The 22,158-nt window shown below is 51.6% G+C and overlaps 1 protein-coding gene across 4 annotated transcripts in view; it reads right to left on the bottom strand.

Moving 5' to 3' along the window:
• The window catches only part of ELFN2 (extracellular leucine rich repeat and fibronectin type III domain containing 2), a 57,232-nt gene that overhangs the window by 19,409 nt on the left and 15,665 nt on the right, over positions 1-22,158 (bottom strand). For 2 of the 4 annotated variants that reach the window (XM_034777165.1, XM_034777180.1), the window contains exon 2: positions 17,898-18,084. The exons of the other annotated variants lie outside the window; for them this stretch is intronic. The gene's annotated coding sequence lies outside the window, so the exon portion shown is untranslated. The remainder of the gene's footprint in view (positions 1-17,897; positions 18,085-22,158) is intronic. 4 annotated transcript variants of the gene reach the window in all.

Raw genomic sequence — 22,158 nt, 5'->3', positions numbered from 1 at the left:
GTCTACCTGTAGTAGGAGAAAATGTATATTTAGAAATTGGCAGTGTTGTGTATGGAATTACCAGGCTGAAGGCCCACTGACTGCTAGAGAGAGAGAGATTAGATATTACAACATCCATGCCTAGATATTATGATGATGGGTACATTAGAAATGAGAAAGAAAAGAAAAGAAATCCAAATTAATTTAGGAGTGATATACTGAAAACAATCTTTTCAACAACAAAAAAAGAGAAAGAATTAAATACGCATTGACAGAAAACTGGGAAAGAATATTTTTTTATGAGCTTGTTAACATTTGTGAAGTAAAGTAACCCAAAATTTATGCCATTAATTTGCATGTATTACATCCCTCCACCCCCCGTGCTGCCAGTTTATAGTCTCTGTGAAACCTTTAAAAAGTTGTGTTTTTTCCCCTTCGCTTGTGTTAATTAATGCTTGTGAAATAGGTTTGTATTTTTTTTTTTACACAGCTGCTGTTGTACACTGTTAAACTAAATCATCAAATGATCCCTATGCCTTTTTCCATAGGCCACTTCTGCTGCCTCCCCATTCACTTGGGTGTGAGGTGACCCAGGGTCCACTAAACCACATTGTTAACTAAGCGTGCCTAGAAGCAGGAGACTCGTGCCAATATTCTTTCCAGTTTGCACCAATTGTCACGCGGAGATGGAAGGGGCTTTCACCAGGGATGGTCTCTGACAGATGAAGAGTTAACAGCTCCAAAGCATTCCTGCTATCACATTGCCTTGCTAAGGCAAACTGTATTTACACATTAGCAGTCACTAGGGAGCCTTGAAATCGGATTCCTGGGGGAAATCCAGCCAAAGACTCATTGAGACTCCTAATGAAACGACTGACGGCCACAGCTGGGAAAAGTAACCAGTGTTTGGACTACAGCATATTCTCATGCTGGTGATAGTGGAAGGATCATCCCCTGGGTGTTAAGGGGCTCCAGATCTGGAGCAAGCATTCAATAAATTCAATTCAGGTTCTTCCCCTCCTCCCAGGGGCTACCCCCAGAGTCCATTCCAGGGACCACAGCAGCCTAGTTCAGGTTCTTCCCCGCCTAGGTGAATCCTGGTATTCCCATTGCAGGCAGGCATACATTATTCCCAGGGAGCTAGCAGAGTTGGAGAGACCCTTTTCTGCCTGACTCCAGCACAGAGTGTATCTGACAGATCCTCTTTGAGCTCAGCAGGTATCCCAGCATGTGGTTTTCTGTGCTCATCTGGAGGAGAGTCTTAGTCCTGGCCTAATTATGTCCTGACTTTCTCTGCATGTCTCTAAGGCTCCATCCTTACCAGAGCTATGATGACTTTTGTTAAGCAAGAACACAGGTTTTAAGCCTGGTTTTGACACAGGCTGGTTCCCAGTGGTGCTGGCCAGCCAAACCTTCTTAGAAACCAGTTCTGCTAGGACCACAATTCCGCTGATGTTCAACATTGATCCTTGTGGGCACGGCCCCTTCTCGTGCAGCGAAGGCAGGGAACAGCGGTGAAACTGTTAATCATTTCAACAGTGAAGATGCTTCCCCCCCCCTCCTCCAACCTAATTCTCTGCTTTCAATCAACTGAAGGCTCTGGCAGACACTTTATTGGTATCCAGAGGGGTCTCTGTTGAATTGGAGCGGGAGGGTGGGGTGTGAACCAGATTTCTACTCTGACATTATTACATTGCGGCATGGGGGTGTTAAGCACTGGGGAGGATACTTTCATTTACTCCCTGGCTTTCTGTTGCCTTGGCAACATGAACAATGACTCCGAACCAGGAATCCAGCTGCAATGTGGTGGTAATGGGGCGGGAGTTGGGTTCCCACCTGCTTATTTGTTTGGAGGGGAGCACGGCAAAGTGGTGAAGAGCACCGAGGTGACAAAGGGAGCGGGGATGGACTCCTACACAGACACACACAGCCCCCCACACACACACACCAACACAAACACAGACACACGGCCTCTACACTGAGAAACGCAACCACACACCCGCCGGCGTGCAGACAGACACAAACAGATACACAACAGGCACAAACTCGCAGGCACATACACATGAACACACAGATACACCCTTGGTTTTTATTCTTGCCATTAACTTGCACCCCCTGCCCTCCTGGACTACTGGAGCTCGTTTCACGCACTTAGACACAGAGTGTCCCAGGCTTCAAACTCAGGGCTCTGAAGCACAAGGAATACCAGAGGGCCCTCCCCGCTAGCTTAGCCAGCAGAGGGATTTCCCATCCCTAACCTGTGCCAAAAGGCGGCCGTGGTTTGCCCGCAGCCTATTCACTCTCCCAGGAGATGCCAAGCAGTTTGTGGCACGTGCCTGCTCAGCCCCTCCCCCTCTGCTAGGCAGCTGGCATCACCGTGCTCCCATTTACACCTTTCAGCACCTGAAACTAGGGCTCTGGCTTGGACTAGCGACAGGCTGTCCCCTAAAGTGTTCCGCATCTGGGAGCCAAAGCCAACTCTCCCAGCCAGGAGCTGCCTCCCCCATTACAGCCCTCAGCTGCATCCCCTGCCTCCACCCCAGCCCTGCTGGACCACTGAGGGCCCTCATAATCACAGCAATTCCCCTCCACTTCTCCAGGCTGGCCTGTCACAAAGACACAGCCTTCTGACCACGGGGAACGGAACGGGCGCCCAGCTACACACCGCCAAAGAGGGACACTGGAGACCAACGTTAAGTGCTGCTTTGTTTCTTGGCCCCCTGGCGCCACAGATCTCCCAGCCTAGCCCGCGTTGGGTGAAGGAGCTAGGCAAGAGCAGTCACCCTCCGAGCACCCTTCCCGGCCGGCGAAGGGGGAGCGAGCGGAGCAGTGAATTGAATCCCCGTCCTGTGTTCCCACACAGCCTCTGGGCTGCTCCCACTTACACTCCCTTTCCCATGGCCCCCTCTGAGCTCTGGGAGCAGAGGATAGCCTTGGTACAGTGCCATGTGGGCATGCCCCCTCCCTGCTCTCAACAGACAGCCCTATGCTGGGGGCTGGAGACAGGGCTAGCCCAGAGTCCAAATGTCAAATCTGTTCCAGCCAGAGGGGAGATGGCTCCACCCACTTCCAGAGTGATATTAAGGGGCCTTTGTGTGATGGGGAATCAGCCCTCCCCCCAGAGGGGGACTCTGCCAGGGGCAGGATCGGGGTTCCCATGTGGTAGAGAAGGAGGCAAGGCCTGAGCAAAGCTGGAGACTGAATTCCCCTCAGTCCAGCAGAGCAAGGGCCTGGGGGTCAGGCCTTAGGGGAGCACTGCATGGGAAGTAGAGAGGGGATGCCCCACTCAAGAGGCCTTTGCATGGCAGAGCCAGGGTTTGTTGTGGCTGGCACAACATTGTGTATGTGTGTATGTCAGGGGGCGCTGCCTCCTGTCCACCCCACACCCACATGGCTTTCGACTCCCAATTAGGCTCCTGGCTGCCTCCCATCCTGTGACTCCAAACTCTCCATCTGCTCAATTAAAAAAAAAAAAACACCACAGGAAAGGAGAAAAACAAACACTTAATTTCTAATCTCATCAGTCCTCTCACTAATTAGCACCCTCTGAGCTCAGGCACAGGCTTCCTGAGACACCGTGGGGCCGGTAATGACCCCCGACCTGTGCACACATATGTAGGGAAAGGAGGGAGTGGGAAGGGGGTTTCCAATCCCTTCAAACAGCGTCCGGCCAGGAGCGGGGAGGCCCTGTTTGCTGTTGGTTTGAATCTACTTTCGTGCGCTCTCTTTCCCCCCCGTTCCCCCACTGCCCCCCCAGTAAACCGAATGGGATTCTGGGGCGACGCCCCTTCTTGGCAGGATCCCTGGGGTGGGGGGAGTGGGGAGTATGAGTTTAGGGGAGGGGAGGGGAGGGGACTGGAGCGGATTTCTGGCACTGATCCCACCCTGAAACACACGCTAATTTGTGCCTCCCGCAGTCACGTCAGTGGTAGTGAAGGGCTCTGTTCAGGACACGCGGGACACTAATTAGGGGTCTTCCAAGGCAGCGTTCTGCGGTGTGCTCTCTGAAGGGGGACCGGGGGAAGGAGACAAGAGTGGGTGTTCTCTGCTCAACGAAGGAGTTTTGGCTGCTATGGCTGCGGCTGCAGAGAAGGCTCTTCCTCCTTCCCTGTTCCCCCATCTCCCATGGCAACTCTAACATCGGAGCAAGCAAGTTGCAGGCATCTGATGTGTGCAGCCCCCAAGCAGCCCGGTGGGGTTTGGTACCAGGCGTATGATGCCAAGGGATGAGTTACAGAAGATAGGTCCCCACTGCTCTTGGAGAGATGGGGAGACAGAGGAGAGAGAGGGAAGGAGACAGAGAATGAAGAGGAGGAGAGAGAACATGAAGGAGTGAGGACAGAGAGAGAGATGGAAGATGAGACAGACCACAAGTGAGGGAAAGAAAGGAAAACAGAGAGAAGAGGAGACACTCAGAGAGACAAAGAAAAGAGGCAGAGACAGCACTCTACTCATGCCAACTGGAGCTGGTCACGCTAAGCTTGGTTCCGAAACCAGACCCTGTATTTTGGGGAGCAAATAACCGCCTGACTCTGCTTTCCTCATTCTCCAGAGTGTTTGGGCAAAGTGCTCTTAGCCTCTGGGTCGTCTGCAAACTGCGCGCTCTGACTCTTCACTGGCAGGGCTGTGTGGCTGGTTGGTTGCCCACATCACATTGCGTTATTTCTGCTCACCGATTGGATGGCTGACACATTTTCAACGGGACGATAGCAAGTAACGGATCAAGCGCTTGCCACACAATCATCTGTGCAACTTCAGAGACTCTCAGGCATTTTCACAGACGCCTGGCGCTCATCCAAATACTGATGACTAATGAGTTCCACAACCACACAAATCAAAGCAAGCCCAGCTCGTGGGCACATCAGCCTGTCTATCTAGGCACCCATCTGGCTTTTGTCACCAGAGCATCTGAGCACTACACAGCATCCCGGGAGGCGGAGAAGCACTAGGACTCCAGTTTTACAGACAAGGAAGTGAGATATGGGCTGGATTAAGTGACTCACCCAAGGCCACACAGGGAGTTTGTGGCTGAACTGCAAATTGAACCCAGGACTCCTGATGACTGGTCTAGGGCCCTAGCCACTAGACCATCGTTCCTAGCCTAGGAAACCTTCATGAAACAGCTCTGGTGGTAAGTATCACAGTGCTATTAAATAGGCACAGAGTTAGAGACAGGAGAAGAACAGACAGAGAACACTAGGGACAGAAGGAGAGTCATGGAGAAGGAGAAAAAATGAGGGCGAGAGACAATGAGAGATGAGAGGAAAAAAGTGTAACTTTCCATTGTCCTCCATGGGCTTTGGATCAGGCCCAGAGAAAGAGAGAGAACAAGGGAAAGAAGAGGCGGAGGAGGAGAGAAAGAGAAGGGGAGATGAGCAAGAGAGAAACTGAAAGAGATGAGAACTGATTCAGAGAGACAGGCCTGTTCTACACTGGAGGGGGGGGGGGGGTGTCGATGTAAGATATGCAACTTCAGCTATGGGAATACCGTAGCTGAAGTCGACGTATCTTATTCCGACTTACCTCCCGTCTTCACGGCGCGGGATCCACGGCCGCGGCTCCCCCGTCAACTCCGTTACCGCCGCTTGCTCCGGTGGAGTTCCAGAGTTGAGGGGGAGCGCATTCGGGGATCAATATATCGTATCTATGTCAATCCCCGATAAATTGATCGCTACCCTACCTGATATGGCGGGTAGTCTGGACGTACCCGAGACTGAGAGGTGCAGTTTGACTCATGCTGAACAGCAACGTGTGAAGTGCTGCTACCGAACAGGCCACAGTGTGGGACAGAAACCCCAACCAGCCTGGGCTAGCCTAGAGGCTCCCCACAAGCAGCTCTCGTTGACTCCAGTGGGGGCCACACTGTGTTCTGATGGGCCAGGACCTTGAATGTGGCTAAGCCAGCCCAGCCACCTCCTGCAGCCACCTCCTAGGGATGCCAGGCTGGACCCCCTCGGGGTGTCAGAGGGCATCACTGCATTAGAGCCAATGTAATTTACACCAGCTGAGGATATGGCCCATGCCACCAGGCTAGCCCTGGTGCACCAGCCGTCCCTTCCCAGACATGGCCACTCTCTGCTGCGGCCACCCCCAATTTCCATTGTAACATCTGCACATTCAAATCTCGGCTTTATTTAAAAAGCATGGTGTTTTCTTAGAGCCGAATCTCCCAGCTAACGAGTCTGAGCTGGTGATGAAGCCTCAGCGTGCTAGGAAAATGGCTACCTGCCCCACCTCCTCATTGCTCAGCATTGCACCATTAGCAGCCCCATTCTCTCCTTCACACACAACGCTTCATCCGTGCCCTGGCTCCAGCAGCCCCTACAACGAGTGCCCGCCCTTTGGGGAGACTCCAGGATTAGCCAGTCTCTCCATGTCCTTTGCTTTCTCTCCCCCTCCACCTCTTTCTCTCTCTCCTTCCAAAGAAAGCACCCCAACGCATCCACCTATGATGGGGCAGGACTGTATCATGGACAGGGCAGCCCTAGCTCCAGGAGATGCTTGGCATCCCAATGCTTCCCTCAGAGGGCACTACCTACTGCCCCAGCAAACAATATCCCTGTAGTAACAGCCCCAGAGTCACTGGGAAGCAGAGGGTCTAGGAGTCAGGACCCCTGGGTTCTATTCCCATTGGTGCTACTGTCTCGCTGTGTGACTTGGGCAAGTCCCTTTGCCTCTCTATGCCACCTCCCCTGTCCCACAGGCGTGTTGTGTTGCATGTCTGTTCAGTGTATTGGAACAGGTGAAGTTCCCTCTTTGTCGTGAGTGGTGGTGTTACAGGAGATGGATTCTCCCAGCAGTGCCTCATAGGAGACCCAGGTGCTCTCAAAGGAAACACCGTGCTGAGCTAGGAGGGGAATACCAGGGGACAGGGTACCTCCATGCATCCCCGCAGGGGTACAAAGCATCCTAACCTATTCCTCGCAGTACACACCGCACTGATCCAAGGGATAGCACCAGTGAGACAGAGCTCCTGCCACCGCCCCAACAGGAAACACAGACACCCCACTGACCTGGGTGGGCCTACCAGTTAGCAGCACCCCATTCTCTGCTCCCTGGACTCTGCCTGGTTAGGAATCTCTCTCTTTCCCTGCCTCTGCCTAGTGAGGGGAGCTCTCTGCATCAGCAAATCCTCCCTGATCTCCCAGCCAACTCTCCCAGACTGGAGAGGAGATAAAGATCTTTGAAGTGGGATTGAAGCTACTCCTCCACTTGAGAACCCCTCACTTAAGGAAAAGCCACCCAGCATTAACCTGCATCTCTGCACACAACACAGCATGTCAACAGACAGAGAGGAGTCAGGAGAGAAACGACAACAGAAGGGGAGGGAGAGAAACCAGCCCCACATTTTCCCTGCTTCTGCAGCCAAGGCCGAAAACTCTTCAATGGAACCTTGAGCCTCTCGATCACCTCCCTTCCCTGCCTCCTTCCGTAAGCTATGTTACCCTTGTTCTCCTGACTGGCAACACTGTCATGGCTCTCCCAACACCCAGCTCCAGAAAGGAATGCAAGGCCCAAATCTCCAAGGTCCCCCTAGAAACACAGCTGGGAAATGGGCAGGTGCTACTGTTTGCATCTGCTTGCCCGTTTGGGAGGTGCATTTTCCAGGGCGAGGTGAGAATGCAGGTCCCTGTGGGAGGAGACTGTGCTGTGTGCACTTGTGTAGTGCATATATCTGTGCAACATGTACGCGTGTATTTTGGAGGCCACGGGCCCCCAGGAGTGCCTTCACATGCATCGGAGATTGTAAGGGCACCTACTTACACTCTTGCTCTCAGAATTGGTGCATCAGAAGGAATATTCATGTACATGTGTGGGAGAGTGTATTAGCATATGTGTGAGCATGTGTCTTCCCCAGTTGGTGCAAGGCATGGAGGGTGTGTGAGCACTTGTGCACACGAGTGTGATTGCTTATTCTGGTGGGTGCCTGTGTAGGCTTGAGTGAGCCCATGTCCATATAAGCATGTCAGTGCAGAGACTAGTATGTGAGTACACACACAGATGTGTATCTGTGAGTGTTAATTCAGATCCATCAGAGTTTATCCGCATGACAAGCATTACCTGTGAGCATGCGTGCACGCACACAGCAGAAAATGTATTATCCTGCGAGTGTGCATAGGCACATGTGGATATCAACATGCCTGCATACGTACATGCAGAACAATGTAAACCAGTGCCCAGCTGAGGATTGGGCACAAATGCATGCGTGTGCGTATGTGAGTGTGTATGTATGAAACTGAGTGCAACCGCTGTGAATGACAGCATGCCTGTCTGCTGGGGAACTTCCCATCTAAACCAGCTGACAGCTGCTCCCCTGAGTTTCCTGGACACCAATAACGTTTTCCCTTTCCTAATCTCCCTGATGTAAATCCATTCGCTGCGAGTGCCTAGAGACTTTTAATTCCATCGGCATTAAACTCACTAAAACCTCTATTACCAAAAGCTTTTAGGATTTTCCCCGGAATCTACAAGTCAGGTTTGTAACATGACAAACTCTTCTTCTCTGGGGCGTTTTAGAAATTAATTTGTACATTCTAAATGCCAGGATCACAATGGGACGATCAAGATATCCCCCTTCTGACTGTAAGCTCCAGCCACTGTAGTGTCCAGGCAGAAGCTGTTCCCAGGTGCTGTGCTGTATTCCTGCAGCTATGGCTCAGTGCTAGAGGTTCCCAGATGCACTAATATACAAGAGCAGACATGCTGTCACAGTCGCTTGGTGTTGGAGGTTCCCAGATGCTGTCAAATAGTGGAAGCGATGCAGCTCTCTCTTAGTGCCAGGGGTTCCTTGCTGCTTTGATATAGCAGAGGGGATGCAACTGCATCATAGTGCTTGAGGTTCCCAACAAGGCAAAGATGATGCAGTCCTGTCACAATGCTGCAGATTCCCAGTACTGTAATAGAGCAGAGATCATCCACTTATGTCTCAGTGCAGGGGGCTCCTGGACACTGTGATAAAGAGGAGAGGATCAGGTGCGGTGAGTTGCTGATGGAGGTTTCTAGGTGCTGTAATATACCAAAGGCGGCCAACTTTATCCCTTGGCCCTGAACATGCTGGATGCAGGCATATAGCAGAGGTGAAACCACCTAGTCTCAATCCCAGAGGTTCCTGGGTGCTGTAATATAGAGGTGATGCAGTCGTGTCTCAGCCCCAGAGATTCAGGGTGCTATAATGGACATTTCTAAGCATTCCGAAGTTACCTCCAGTGGTATCGGAGCCTTTAACCTCTTGAAAAGGTGAGATATTGACGCTTAGGTCTGATCCCTTTACACTTCCAATGGAAGCAACTCTGAGTGAGTCATCAAAGAATCAGGGAGCTCCTACAGAGCAAGGTACTTCAGTGTATGGAATCCAAACGAGGCGTAAAGAGAGAGGAGTACAAGAGGGTCCTAAGAATCTATTTCCCTTTGGCTAGAAGGCGCTGAGCAGCCATACCCCTAATCAGTTTTGCTGTCCTTTTCTGAACCTTTCCCAATTCCAATGTATCTTTTTTGAGATGGGGCGACCACACCTGCACGCAGTATTCAAGCTGTGGGCATACCATGGATTTATATAGAGTCAGTATGATATTTTCTGTCTTATTATCTATCCCTTTCTTAATGATGCCCAACATTCTGTTCGCTTTTTTGACTGCCGCTGCACACTGAGTGGATGTTTTCAGACAACTATCCACAATGACTCCAAGATCTCTTCCTTGAGTGGTAATAGCCAATTTAGACACCATCATTTTATGTGTGTAGCTGGGATTAATGTTTTCCAATGTGCATTACTTTGTATTTATCAACACTGAATTTCATCTGCCATTTTGTTGCCCAGTCACCCACGGGAGCAGTGAGCTAAGGTAAAACTGCTAAACTGGGGTACACTCTTCCCTTGGGAATGGAGAGCCTGGGATTTCTGGGGGTATCCAGTGATAAGGGGCTGGACACCACAGGAGGATACTTTGAAGGCTCAGAGGCGGGGAGCATTTATAGTCACCTGCAGGGCAAAGGCAGGGCCCATACAGCCCAGAGGAGAGCACCTGAGAGGCTGACAGGCTGACTGTGTTAGGAGCTAACACCCAGCTGGCACAGGCAAGACGCCCTCAAGATGGAAGCTGCTGGCAACAAGGTGGCTCACAGTCCTGCATGCCCCAAGAAGAGCAACAGTCTAATGGTGCACTGTGTGAAAAAGTATTTCCTTTATCGGTTTTGAATTTGCCACCCTTCAGTTTCATTGCATGGCCCTTGCTCTTGTGGGATGGGACAGGGAGAACAGAAGCTCCCGAGCTACCATCTCTAGACCTGTCACTGCTTTATAGAGTTGAATCATATCCCTCTTTATTGATCTCCCTTTTAGAAGTGAACAATCTCAACCTTTCTTCATATGAAAGAGCTTCCAGACCCTGGAGCATCCGCTGAACCCCCTCTAATTCTACACGGTCCTTTGTGAGACGGGGTGACCAGCACTGCATACGGTATTCCAGAGGAGGCTGCACCACTGACTTATATAAAGCATAATGTTTTCTGTATTATTCTCTAGTCCATTCCTTACACAGCCTAACATCCTGTTTGATTTTTTGAACGCATTTGCATATTGAGCGGAGGTTTTCGTTTAACTGTCTACAATGAAGCCACGGTCCCTTTTGTGGGTTGACACAGTTAATTTAGAACCTTATGAGGTGCACGAGTAGTTTAGATCTTCCGCTCCGTTGTGCATTACTTTGCATTTATCAACACTGAATTTCATTTGCCATTGCGTTGCCCATTCACCTAGCTTGGTTAGGTCTCTCTGAAGTTCCTCACAGCCCTCTCTGGTCCAGACTAACTTAAATAACTTTGTGCCACCTGCAAATGTCTTCCACCTCACTACCTCTTTCCAGATCATTAATATATTAAAACAATGCAGGATGTCGTACGGAACCATGAGGTTCCCCCACTCTTAACCTTCTGCCATGATGAAAACTGATCATTTAATCCTATTCCTTGATTTAGTCTCCCAGCCAGTTAATGACCATGCCAATATTTGGCCTCTCATCCCATGCTTCTTTAGTAGTCTTGGGTATCAAAGGCCTTTTGAAAATCTAAATAAATTGTCAACCTGTTCTCCTTTATCCACTACTTTATTGACACACTTAAAGAATTCTAAGAGATTAGGGAGACCCAATTTTGCTTTGCAGAAATTGTTCTGGTTAGACCCTATCAGATCAACATCTTCCAGATATCATCAACATAGCTTTTTATTGTCGTTTCAACCAATTTGCCAGGTACAGCTGTAAAGCTCACTGGTCTATAATTCCCCGGATCACCACTAAAGCCTTCTTTAAATATAGGTACAACATTTGCTACCGTGGCTGTCATTAATGAGAGATTGCATGTTTTTGTTAGCAGCTCAGCGACTTCATACCTAAGCTCCTCTGAACTCTTGGATGCACCATCTGGGCCTGGTGACACTGATTTTTAAATTATCAGTTTGTTCCAGCACATCATCTCCTCACACCTCCGTATCTGAAAGTTCCTCGTCTTTGTTACTGGGCAAGAACAGGTCTGCGGTAGAAATCTCCCCAATATTCCCAGCTGTGAAGACTGACACAAGAGGAATCATTTAGCTTCTCAGCGACATCCTTGGGACTGGGACACTGAGTCACTTTAAATGCACAAAGCATTTGAGGGTGATCAGTATGGATTTCCCTGCATAACCTCCATCCCAAACTTGCCTCGTTCTCTTTACCTGCTTGGGACTGTTGCCTCCTAGTGAGCTCCAGCCTGACCCTGGCCCCCTCACTGGAGGTTTCAGGGCTGGGGAGCAAAGGTTCGACTATCTACAGTCCAGGGCTCAGTGAAAAGAAACTGACCTGAATGCTGAGGGCTGTGTGAACCTGGGAGGAGATGAAACCCAGAGAGGATGAAAAGGAGTAAATCAGAGAGAGAGATGAACAATGCAGAGCTGTTAGTTCCATTGATTGCCTTTCAGCTCTGAATCAGCCAAGAGACATAAAATAGGATGGGAAATGCTGGGAACTCAAATAAGAAGCCCCATTATCCAAGTATCCCTCTCTCAATGCCAGCACTGCTCACTGCCTTCTCATTGCTCGTACTAACTTCAAAGGGTCCTGGGGATCAGATCAGGCTAATACACACATGCTAAAGCACACATGTGTAAGATAATCCCCACGGTGCAAGCCACCAGAACACCTGGGTTTGTATGTCTGATTACCACCTGCTCCTGCAGGAAGCCAACCACACACACACATGGCTGTGGGTGTTTGTGACCATGTGCTTGCATGATCAACCATCCACTGTAGACCCTGATGATGTGTGTTAATGTGGCTGTACACGAGTCCTCACCTCACGACGCCCCCTTGTCCCTGGATGTGGCATTGCAGGGGACTTTTCTCTGATTCCCTTGGCCTCACGATGGCTAGTCCCAGCCAGGGTCTTCTCCCAACTCCTTCTGTGGCTCAGCCTTCAGGCCAAGTCACGTAACAGTTCACTCTCCTTCCGGGGTAACTGGAGAGGTCCAACTTAAAGTTCACAATGTCCCCACTTATAGTTCTGCCCCTCTCGGGCTCGACTGAAATCCTCTGCTTCCTGGCCCCAGCACAGGTTCCCTTGACCCACTTCTTCCCCAGCAGGATTCCCCCACTGCTTCCCGTGGCTGGGGACTCCAGCAGTTTACGTCTGAGAATCTCTCTGTTCTTTGTAGACCCTATCTCATGGCTCTCCCACAGGCACATACCCTGCTCCTGTGGGTGTCTCCAGGCCTTAATTCAGGGCATCCCCACATCCTGGCAGGAGCCTATCCTGCTCCCTGTGGGTGCCTCAGCTTGACTTCCTCAGGGGAACTCCCTTGTTCTTCCTTCCTGCACTGTGTTCCCAGCTCTCCCTGCTTCATCATCACAGCTAGGGTCAGTCTGTCTCATTAAACCCCATTACCCCCTGCTGGGGTCACTAATTAGCCCATAGCTTACCAGTGAGGCTGATGGCTGAGCCCAGCTTGCCTCAAAGGGCCAGCCAGCCTGGGACTGTGGCCCTATCTATTCTCTGGGAGCTGTCTGGAAGCACAGAAGCAGCTGTTCACACATATTGAGGCAAATCTGTGGCCAGCAAGCCGGAGCCACTCACTTCACAGTTGTCACTATGCTACACATCACGGTAAGGCAGGATTTCACGGCACCATGAGAGACAGGACTTGGTCCTGCTCCAAAATCCCAGGCCCTTGCCACATGCGCTAAAGGAGAATCTCCACTAGCTGTTATGGTCTTTGACACACAGTTGGATGGTTCTGATTCCATCCAGTAAAGGGCAGCTTGAACACACATCCTAGCCACTTCATTGCAATATCAAATATGGGGGGAGGAAGGGTCTTTCTCCTCTGAGTTTCACTGACTACTTTACTCTGCTTGTCGATTATTTGCTGAAATTTCCTTTGAGACAATGAGCAGGCACAGCAGAGGACATTTGGGAGGGGTCTGCCAGCAATGCCTCCAACCTCTGTACTCAGAGCACAGGCCAAGGGACTGAACACAAGAAGCAGGATTAGAACCAGCTGCCTGGAGTCTCAGGAGATTCCCATAAACTCTCCGAGCTGGGGAGATGCCTGGGAGAGGCCAATGGCGCAGATTCAGAGTCTCATCCCGCTCACCACTAATTGCATTCTTGGACGATACGGCACTTTCCTGATCACATAAGCTGGTGTCTCCAGTACAAAGGCTGTTGGGTAAAACTACTGGGCTGCCATCTGCCTCCCAACTGTAATCTTTGTGCAATGTGGGGAGAAATGGATAACTGACCCCCACACTGGACCTCTCACCAAGGCGGTCCATGGCCTCACCTCCCTGAGGCGACATGGTTCTCTCTTTCTCTCTCTTCCTTCCTTTTCTCTTGTTCTTTCTCTCTTCTTCTCAATCCTTCCCTCCTTTTGTTATACTGCTGCCTCTTCACTACGTATCTGCCTCTTCCTTTCACTCCCCTTCCCTCTGCCGCGTAGCTCTCCGCTTCCTTCTCTGTTTCACTCCCCCTCTCTCTCTGCTGTGTATTTTTCTATCTCTCTTTTTTTCCCATCACTAGGCCTTTCTCCCTTTCTCTCCCCCTTTCCCCATGTTCCTCTCCCTTCCATTCCCTGTAACTTTCTCTCCCACCGTGTCCTTTTCCCTGGGTGGGTACTTTCTCTCTTTCCGTTACATGTGGCTCTGTCCCCGGGTGTATCGCGGTCCCATGCTCTGCGTCCCCAACAGCATGTGTGGGATAGGGTTAGCAAAGCTCCAGTCATGCCCTCCACCGGCTCCCCAGGTGCACACACCGCACGCCCGCTCCGTTAGACCCAGATAAGACGTTTGTCCATCACCAGTGAATTCTCATTCTGTTTCCAAAGTGCAAGGCCACAAACTCCCTTTCTCTCTGCAAACAAACAGTGGCTTGAGAGTCTCGCTGCTTCAGCCCTGGCACACAGCAGTCTTTCCATTAAGGATTCTCCTCCACACCCCGGCTGCAACCCCCTTACCCAGGATGGTGCCACCCAATTCAGTTTCCTGGAGGGGGAAGCAGCCACTTCTCCTGTTCATCGTCCCCTCTCCCACAGCTTTCATACTTTGCAGACATTACCAAAGCTTCACATGTAAGCCAGTCATTGCCATCCCTATGTCACAGATGGGGAAACTGAGGCACAGAGAGGTTGTTTTTTCCCCCCCAGGTAAGGGACTTCCCAGAGCAGAGAGCGGAACTCAGGAGTGTCTGGCTCCCAAACCCTCATTCCTTCCAGTACTTCATGCTGTCTCCTGACTTCACTGAGGGAACTGATTCCAGGCCTCTACCTCCTACCTCACCCGAGCGGTGGGCGCACACTGGAGACACCATCCCCAACCTTCTGGCCTTGGGGTATAAAGGGAGATTGATGGTGTCCCCCTACAGTCAACACTTGCATTTCTTTCCCTTCTGAGTAGCAATTGCCAAGGGGACTCCCCTCAGCTGAAGTGGAGAAGACATCCCTGACCCCCACCTGTCAGCAGGATTGGGGGTTCCTCATTGGGGCAGCACAACTCTCTCTCGCTGTCCAGCCCTTCAGGGAAAGCCCAAGGGGAGGTATTTCTGTAATTCAGCAGGAGATGCTCTTCTCTCTAAGGTGAAGGTCTGACGTGGGCTCTAATACAGGTTTAAGCCAAGATGCCCCTACCATCCACACATAAAGCCTTGAGACATGTACCCTCAGAACACAGGCTTGCTGACTCAGCTGGGGGCATAGCGCGAGCCCGTGTTTTGCTGCAGTGAATGTCTCAGTCTGCCCACTTTTGGGACGTAGCTAAAGCATGTGATGCCAGGCTCAAGTCTGGACAGTCCACCAATGCTATCCCACAATTCCCAGGGCCTGTGTGTTCCAGCCCTTCTACCTCCCAACTTCCCACTTGCCTCCCACGCACCAGACATAACCTGCTAGCTTAAATACAGCTGCTCGGCATTTAACCCTTCATTGCACATGTTTTGCTCCGTTTCCAACACAGCTAAGCCAAGCTCATAGAAAGGCAGGGGAAACTGCCCCCCGCTCAGCGCTGACCCCAATACCCCAGCCGGGTATTAGAGGATGCAGAGCTACTGAAGGTGGTGTCCACAGCCCAGCAGGAGGCAGTCGTTCTGACAGCCCACATAGCCCTGGGGTGAGTGGTGCTACAGGCAGTGGTCTGCAAGACTCAGGATGAGGCGCTCTTCTCGCTGAGTCACTGCCAAAGCAGTGCCCCAGGAGGCTGTGTCATTTGACCGGCACTGAATGGCTTCTGATTTTCCACCTCACAGGGAGCTGGCTTTTTGTGACCAAAAGAAATTATATCCATAGCAGAGAGCTCTGTGCTCACTCCTACGTCCCACCCCGCTCACGCCCCAGACAGAGAACAACAACATATCAGCAATAAAGTCATCACCCTCTAGAAAAGTGTGAACCAGACGGATCTGGAGGAAAGATCGCCTGGAAATATTGTCAGCCTGTGAGAAAATTCACAGACATCCCATGCATTAATGAAAGCCCCTCCCATTCCACATGAGCCAAGGGGGCTTAAAGTGGGGAAGGTGAATGCTGATGGGGATGGGATCTACTGAAGAGAAAAGCCAGAGTGGAAGGTGCTCATGATATATGGAAGGAGAACATACCCATCAAATACACATTGAAGGCTGAGCACTATGTAGCTAGGGTGGGGCTGGGTTTGGTGGAGGGGCGCTGAGAGGCTGTCTATGATAAGGGGGGTGTAGAAAGGGACTGGGCTCATGTAGCACATAAACCCACACACACATACACAGAGGAAATATAGTGAACCATAACTAAAGGCTCATCCATCAGCAGCGGGGAGATGAAATGGGTTTAAGATATGGACAGCCCCTCATGCAGCACAGTGCCCACTAGTGCCGTGTTGGGGATATTACCTCCAACAGCACAGCATCCCCTGGTGTCACACAGGCACAGCCCCTCCTGCAGCATGACGCCCCCCAAGAGGCATGCTCGGGATATCACCTCCAGCAGCACATTGGTCTAATCCAGCTGGGACCATAGCACCACGGGGACTGTCCCTTCATTCAGCCGCAGGGCGCCCCCTAGAGCCACGGGGACAGTCCCGTCACCCACATGGCGCCCCCTAGCACCACAGGGACAGTCCCTTCAGCTGCAAGGTGCCCCCTAGCGCCACAGGGAAAGTCCCGTTAGCTGAAGGGCGCCCCCTAGCGCCACGGGGACAGTCCCTACAGCCACAGGGCACCCCCTAGCAGCACGGGGACAGTCCCTTCAGCCGCATGGTGCACCCTAGCACCACAAGGAAAGTCCCGTTAGCCGAAGGGCACCCCAAGCGCCACAGGGACAGTCCCTACAGCCGCAGCGTGCCCCCTAGCAGCACGGGGACAGTCCCTACAGCCGCAGGGCACCCCTAGCACCACGAGAACAGTCCCTACAGCTGCAGGGCGCCCCCTAGCGCCACGAGGACAGTCCCTTCAGCCACAGGGCGCCCTCTAGTGTCACAGGCACAGTGCTTCCTACCACCAGAGTAGGAACAGCACTTTCAGCATCACACCGCTCCCTTTTCCTATTCTAAGGGCTGTGGGTCTAGCCACACAGTTCCCCCTCATTCTGCAAGAGCCTGTTGGGAGTTGGAAGCCATGAAAGATAACAACTCAACACCCCCTTCCTACCGCAGTGCCACACTAGGGACAACAGCTCCCTCAGCATGGCGCAGCCCATTGCCAAGCCGGAAACAGTGCCACTAGTATCTCTGGGTCCCACAACTCCAAGCAGGATGGGCCGTGGGATGGAATATGAAGGACGTGTTCTAAGAGATGGAGCGCACAGACATGATGGAGGACGGCGCCTCCACCCGTGAGCCCTAATGCCATGCTGGGGTATGGAGAGCAAGAGAACGTTGCAGTTTAGATGGACAGTGACCTCCAAAGCCCTCTCTCCCCCACCGCCCAATGCCATGCTGGGACAGCACCTCCTGCAGTACAACACCCCTCAGTACATTGCTGTGAGATGCTTCTCCAGTAGCCAAGTGCACCCCTAACATCACGCGAGGGTGCACAGGGACAGAAGGTGGCTGCACCATAGACTGCACCCTACCTCTTTGCTGAGCAATGTAAAAATCTCTGTCCCTTCCACCGAGAAATGGAGGGAGAGGGGAGCTGGGGGGAGACAGAGGAAGAGAGAGAGAGGCATATGTGGGGAGGAGGAGGAGGCAGAAAGCTCCGGATTACATGCAGCAAACCTGCACAGCTTCTTCCTACAGATTTGCAAAAGGCCCCACCCGTGCCATGCATGCAGCGCTGCGATCGGGGGTGGCATTAGCCCCTAACCACGGGTATCAGTTTAAGCATAGATTCAATCAACAATGTTGCAGAAACTCAGCCTTCCCACCCCCACCTCTGGGGACCGAGTGACACAGAGAGAGAGACACACAGTTAGGTTTTCTTACCTCGGTATGCTGTGCTTTGAATGCTGGGGTGCGTGGAAATAGGGGCAGGTACATCCGCGCCCCCTCCCTCCCCTCAGAGCTATAGAACGGACTCTTTCAATCACACAGAAGAGCAGGCGGTGGCTCATCGCTCCAGCTCTTTGATGGACCGAAGCTGCCACAGTTTCATTGCAAAAGTCTTCGCCTTCTGCAAGGAACGGGGAGGGGGGAAAAACAGCCTAAGACTTGAAGGGGATATACACTTCTTTCTTAGGTTTCCAATGGCAACCGAATATACCACAGATGAATATCCAGAGAGAGAGAGAGAGAGAGAGTGTGTGTGTGTGTGTGTGTGTGTGTGCGCGCGCACGCATAAGACACAGAGAGAGGAGTGAGATGCACAGCTGCTGAGTCCACAGGCAGTGCAGGGTGTAACCTAGCAGGGGCATGTCAGCGCTCATGGGAAGAGACAAGCGGACATAGACAGAGGGGCAGACAGACGGTCTGAGGGAAAGAGCCTTGAAGCATGGAGGAGAACGTGGCCTTTATCCTAAGGCCTGAGCAGTCCCACCAGTGATAGGAGTGAGCCAGCACCTGGCAGGGTGGGAACAGGGAGGGTCTGCTGTGATCCTCACAGGGGCAAAGTATAACTACACCCCCATACACACAGGCACGCTCGTAATCCCGCACACCAACTTACTGTGCACATGCACACCACCCTACACACACTCCATACATGCAGCCTCACACACCAACTTGCTGATACACACACACACACACACACACACACACACACACACACACATACATACACCTCAGCCCCATACACATACAACCCCCGCAGTGTCACCAATTTACCAATACACACACACCAGCCCCATACACATACACCCCCACAGCCTCACACACCAATTTACGCCGACGCCCACATTTACACCCACACAAACTCACACACCAACCTATTCGTACACACACACCACCCTACACATACCCCTACACCAACTTTCTCATACATATACTCCACCCCTAGACATATGCAGCCCCCCCACAGCCTCACACACCAACCTGTTCACACACACACACACACATACAAACCCAAACCTCCACCCACCGAATGAGAGGCTCACCATTTCTCTCAATCACATCCAACATACCCACCCCACCACAAAACACACACACACACAGCCAAACATATGCTGTCTTTCAGATACTCATCACACAAATGCTCATACAATCAACACACAACATACACCATCACACACACACAAATACATGCCAAACACAAACACACCACATCACAAACATTCACCATTACACAACACACACCAACCACTTGAACACATACAACACCACACAAATACACCCCATTAAACAAACACAAATACATACCAAACACCCACACACAGAGATATGGATACATGTACAAGCACCATCATTCAGACATGAATATCACACAAATATACTATAAATACAAACCACACATAACACACAAACTTACACCAAAAATACACACCAAACCCCATCACACAAACATACACCACCACACAGGCACAAATATACACCACACAAGCACAAATACACATTAACACACCTGGACAAATATTTTTCATCACACATACTACACACAAACACACCACCACACAAACATACACCAGGAGACAAAGACTACACACATAACATCAACACATCCCACTGCATGCAAAAAAGTGACATTCTCCAAATAGCTGGTAAACAGGAACTTCATTTGGAAATCAGTGTATTGCGCTATACACCTGCGCACCGCGCACACGCACTCTCACACATACACACACACACACACAATTGCACCTAGTCAGCTTTGACTCTGCCCCTCTCTTTTATCCTTTTATTCTGGTTCTGTCCATTTCTCCAGTCTCCCAGCACTGTCCATCTCTCTGTCCACCAATACACATTGCAGTTCAGTGACTGAGCATCTACAGGAAAAGCATCCTACATACATTCACACTCCTCCCTCCCTCCTCCTTCCTTCCTCTTTTCCATTGGCATCCGATGGATATAATTTGCATGCATAGAAGAGTGTGAGGTCCCACCAGCCCAGAGTGCTGTGAAATTGGCTAATAGCGGCATCAGGGGACGTGACTGCAAAGTCTAAACACAGTGAAGTAATGCATGAACCCTAATGGAAGGTGGGGGGCTGGAGGGGAAAGTGACAGTTTCTTTTAGGTCCAAGTAGGGACAGGGAGACAAGGGAATGGATGGGAGGGGGTGGCAGAGATATGCAGGCAGGCCGGATAACATTGAGAATAGAGTTCTGTAAGGCTTGCTAACAAGCATGGTAATGCCACTTCATGAGGTTCAGAGTTCATGACTGCGGGTGAGCAGGGCCCTGTGTAAGGTCAAGTGAGTGTGTCTGTGCCTCGTTAGAGAAGAGAATACCTGTCTGCGTGCGCGGATGTGAACGTGCACGGATGACGTACGGGGGTGTCAGGTTGGGTGTGGATGTGACTGTGAGTGGATTGGTTCATGAGGGGAGGGTGAAGGAGCACGTACAGTGTATGGGTTTGGGGGTTTGGGTATGTGGCCAGCTGTGCGTGTGCACAGATGCTACATGAGTTTGTGTCTGTATGGATGGTGCGGGTGTGAATGGGTTTGTGTCTGTCTGGGAGATGTGTGTCCCGGTCAGTATGCGTCTGCGTGAGCAGAAACGCAATGCGCAGCGTGTGTAGATGCGCGCAGACAGCCCAGGAGCCCAGCGCAGCCCTGGTGTAAGCAGGGGATGAGGTCAGTGTTATCATGCCTGCCTGCCCCAATTTGGAATCCTGCCCTGTGTGCACCTGGGTTTTGTGGGAGGAGGCACGGGCAGAGCAGACAAATCCTGAAGCCGCTGCACACGCAAAGCTCTCATTGAAGGCGATGGGCCAACTCCTGGCAATCAATGAGGGGGCGGCTAGAGGTGCAGCTTCCCCCCACCCCAGCAGTTCCTGGGGGGCTCGTGCTGACTCAGGCAGGGGAATGGCCCCAGGAGCTCACCCTACAGCACACGCTGTGCCACCCTTTGGAAAGATGAAGTGTGGCCTACACCTGACCCTGTCTGCTGGTGCAAGGGAGGGGCGGATCCTGCCCTCCCCCAACTCCAGCTCCGTAGACCGGAGGAGGAGTCCCTGGACTAGGACTGCACAGGCCTTTGCAGGGCTGGACGCAAGCCAGACCTAGTTTCAACGACTCCCTACCAAGGCGGACTTCCCAGTGACATCAGTGAGTGATTTCCCTGAGCGAGGGCTCAGGAAAAATGGAGGAAGGCCATCAAGATACGGTCCTGTCTGTGTGTGTGTCTGTGTCTGTGTGTCTGCTCTGGTAAGTACAAACAGACACACCCGACACACACACAAGCATCAACACAGTAACTGAGACACACAAACACTCTCCCTCACAAAACTGCCTAGCCAACACAAACACCCCTGCACCACACTCCCACACCTCCTCACACTCCTAAAAGCACATACACACACACAAACACAACGCTCCTTAGCTCAAACACTCCTCCCTCCCCCTCCTACACACACCCCAAACACACACACAGACACAGGTTCTGATCCTGCTCACGCAGCCCCACAAAAGGGGATAGAGAGAGGGCTGGGGGACTCCCACATTCCCCCCCCCCCCAGCAGTACCAAAATGAACTCCCCCTCCTCGTGTGATGCCAGCTTTCTGGAGGAACCCTCTCCTTGCCCTCTGACCTGCAGGGGACCCACGGTACTGAGGATCTGGCTTGCGGTGGGTATCCTTTCCTCCCCAATTGCACCTGCGTACGTTCTCCGCTAACATTTCTTTTGCATTACAGGTGATAAATAATGTAGGCTGCAAGGGGAGAGGAGAGACAGTACACTGGAGCAGAGGATGGCACACCCCTGATACCGGACGAAAGCCGACACATGCTACCCACACTGGTGGCTGTTGCTGACCCCCATTATAGCCACGCAGAGCTGACAGCTATTCCAGTGAAAGCACTGTAGGAAGGGCGCTTTAAAAGGGCTCTGTAGTCCATGTTTCTTGCAGTAGCAGGAGGAAGGCCTCTCTCATACAAGCAGCAAGGTGGCTCTTCAGCTCTGAGCTAAGCACTGACAAGACTTGCCAGTGGAGATGGGAGCTGTCACCCTAACCCTGCCCTTCTTGCCATCTGCTGTTGGGCTTTATGACACGGCAAAATCACCGTAGCTTGTTAAACAAAGAATGAGAGAGAGAAGAGAGAAGGCGCATGTGTGTCTGAATGGGTGTGTTTGTGGGGCTGCGAGTGATGTATGCT

The sequence above is a fragment of the Trachemys scripta genome, chromosome 1 (assembly GCF_013100865.1).
Source record: "Trachemys scripta elegans isolate TJP31775 chromosome 1, CAS_Tse_1.0, whole genome shotgun sequence".
NCBI lineage: Eukaryota > Metazoa > Chordata > Testudines > Emydidae > Trachemys > Trachemys scripta.
This window is presented reverse-complemented; position numbering and strand designations above follow the sequence as displayed.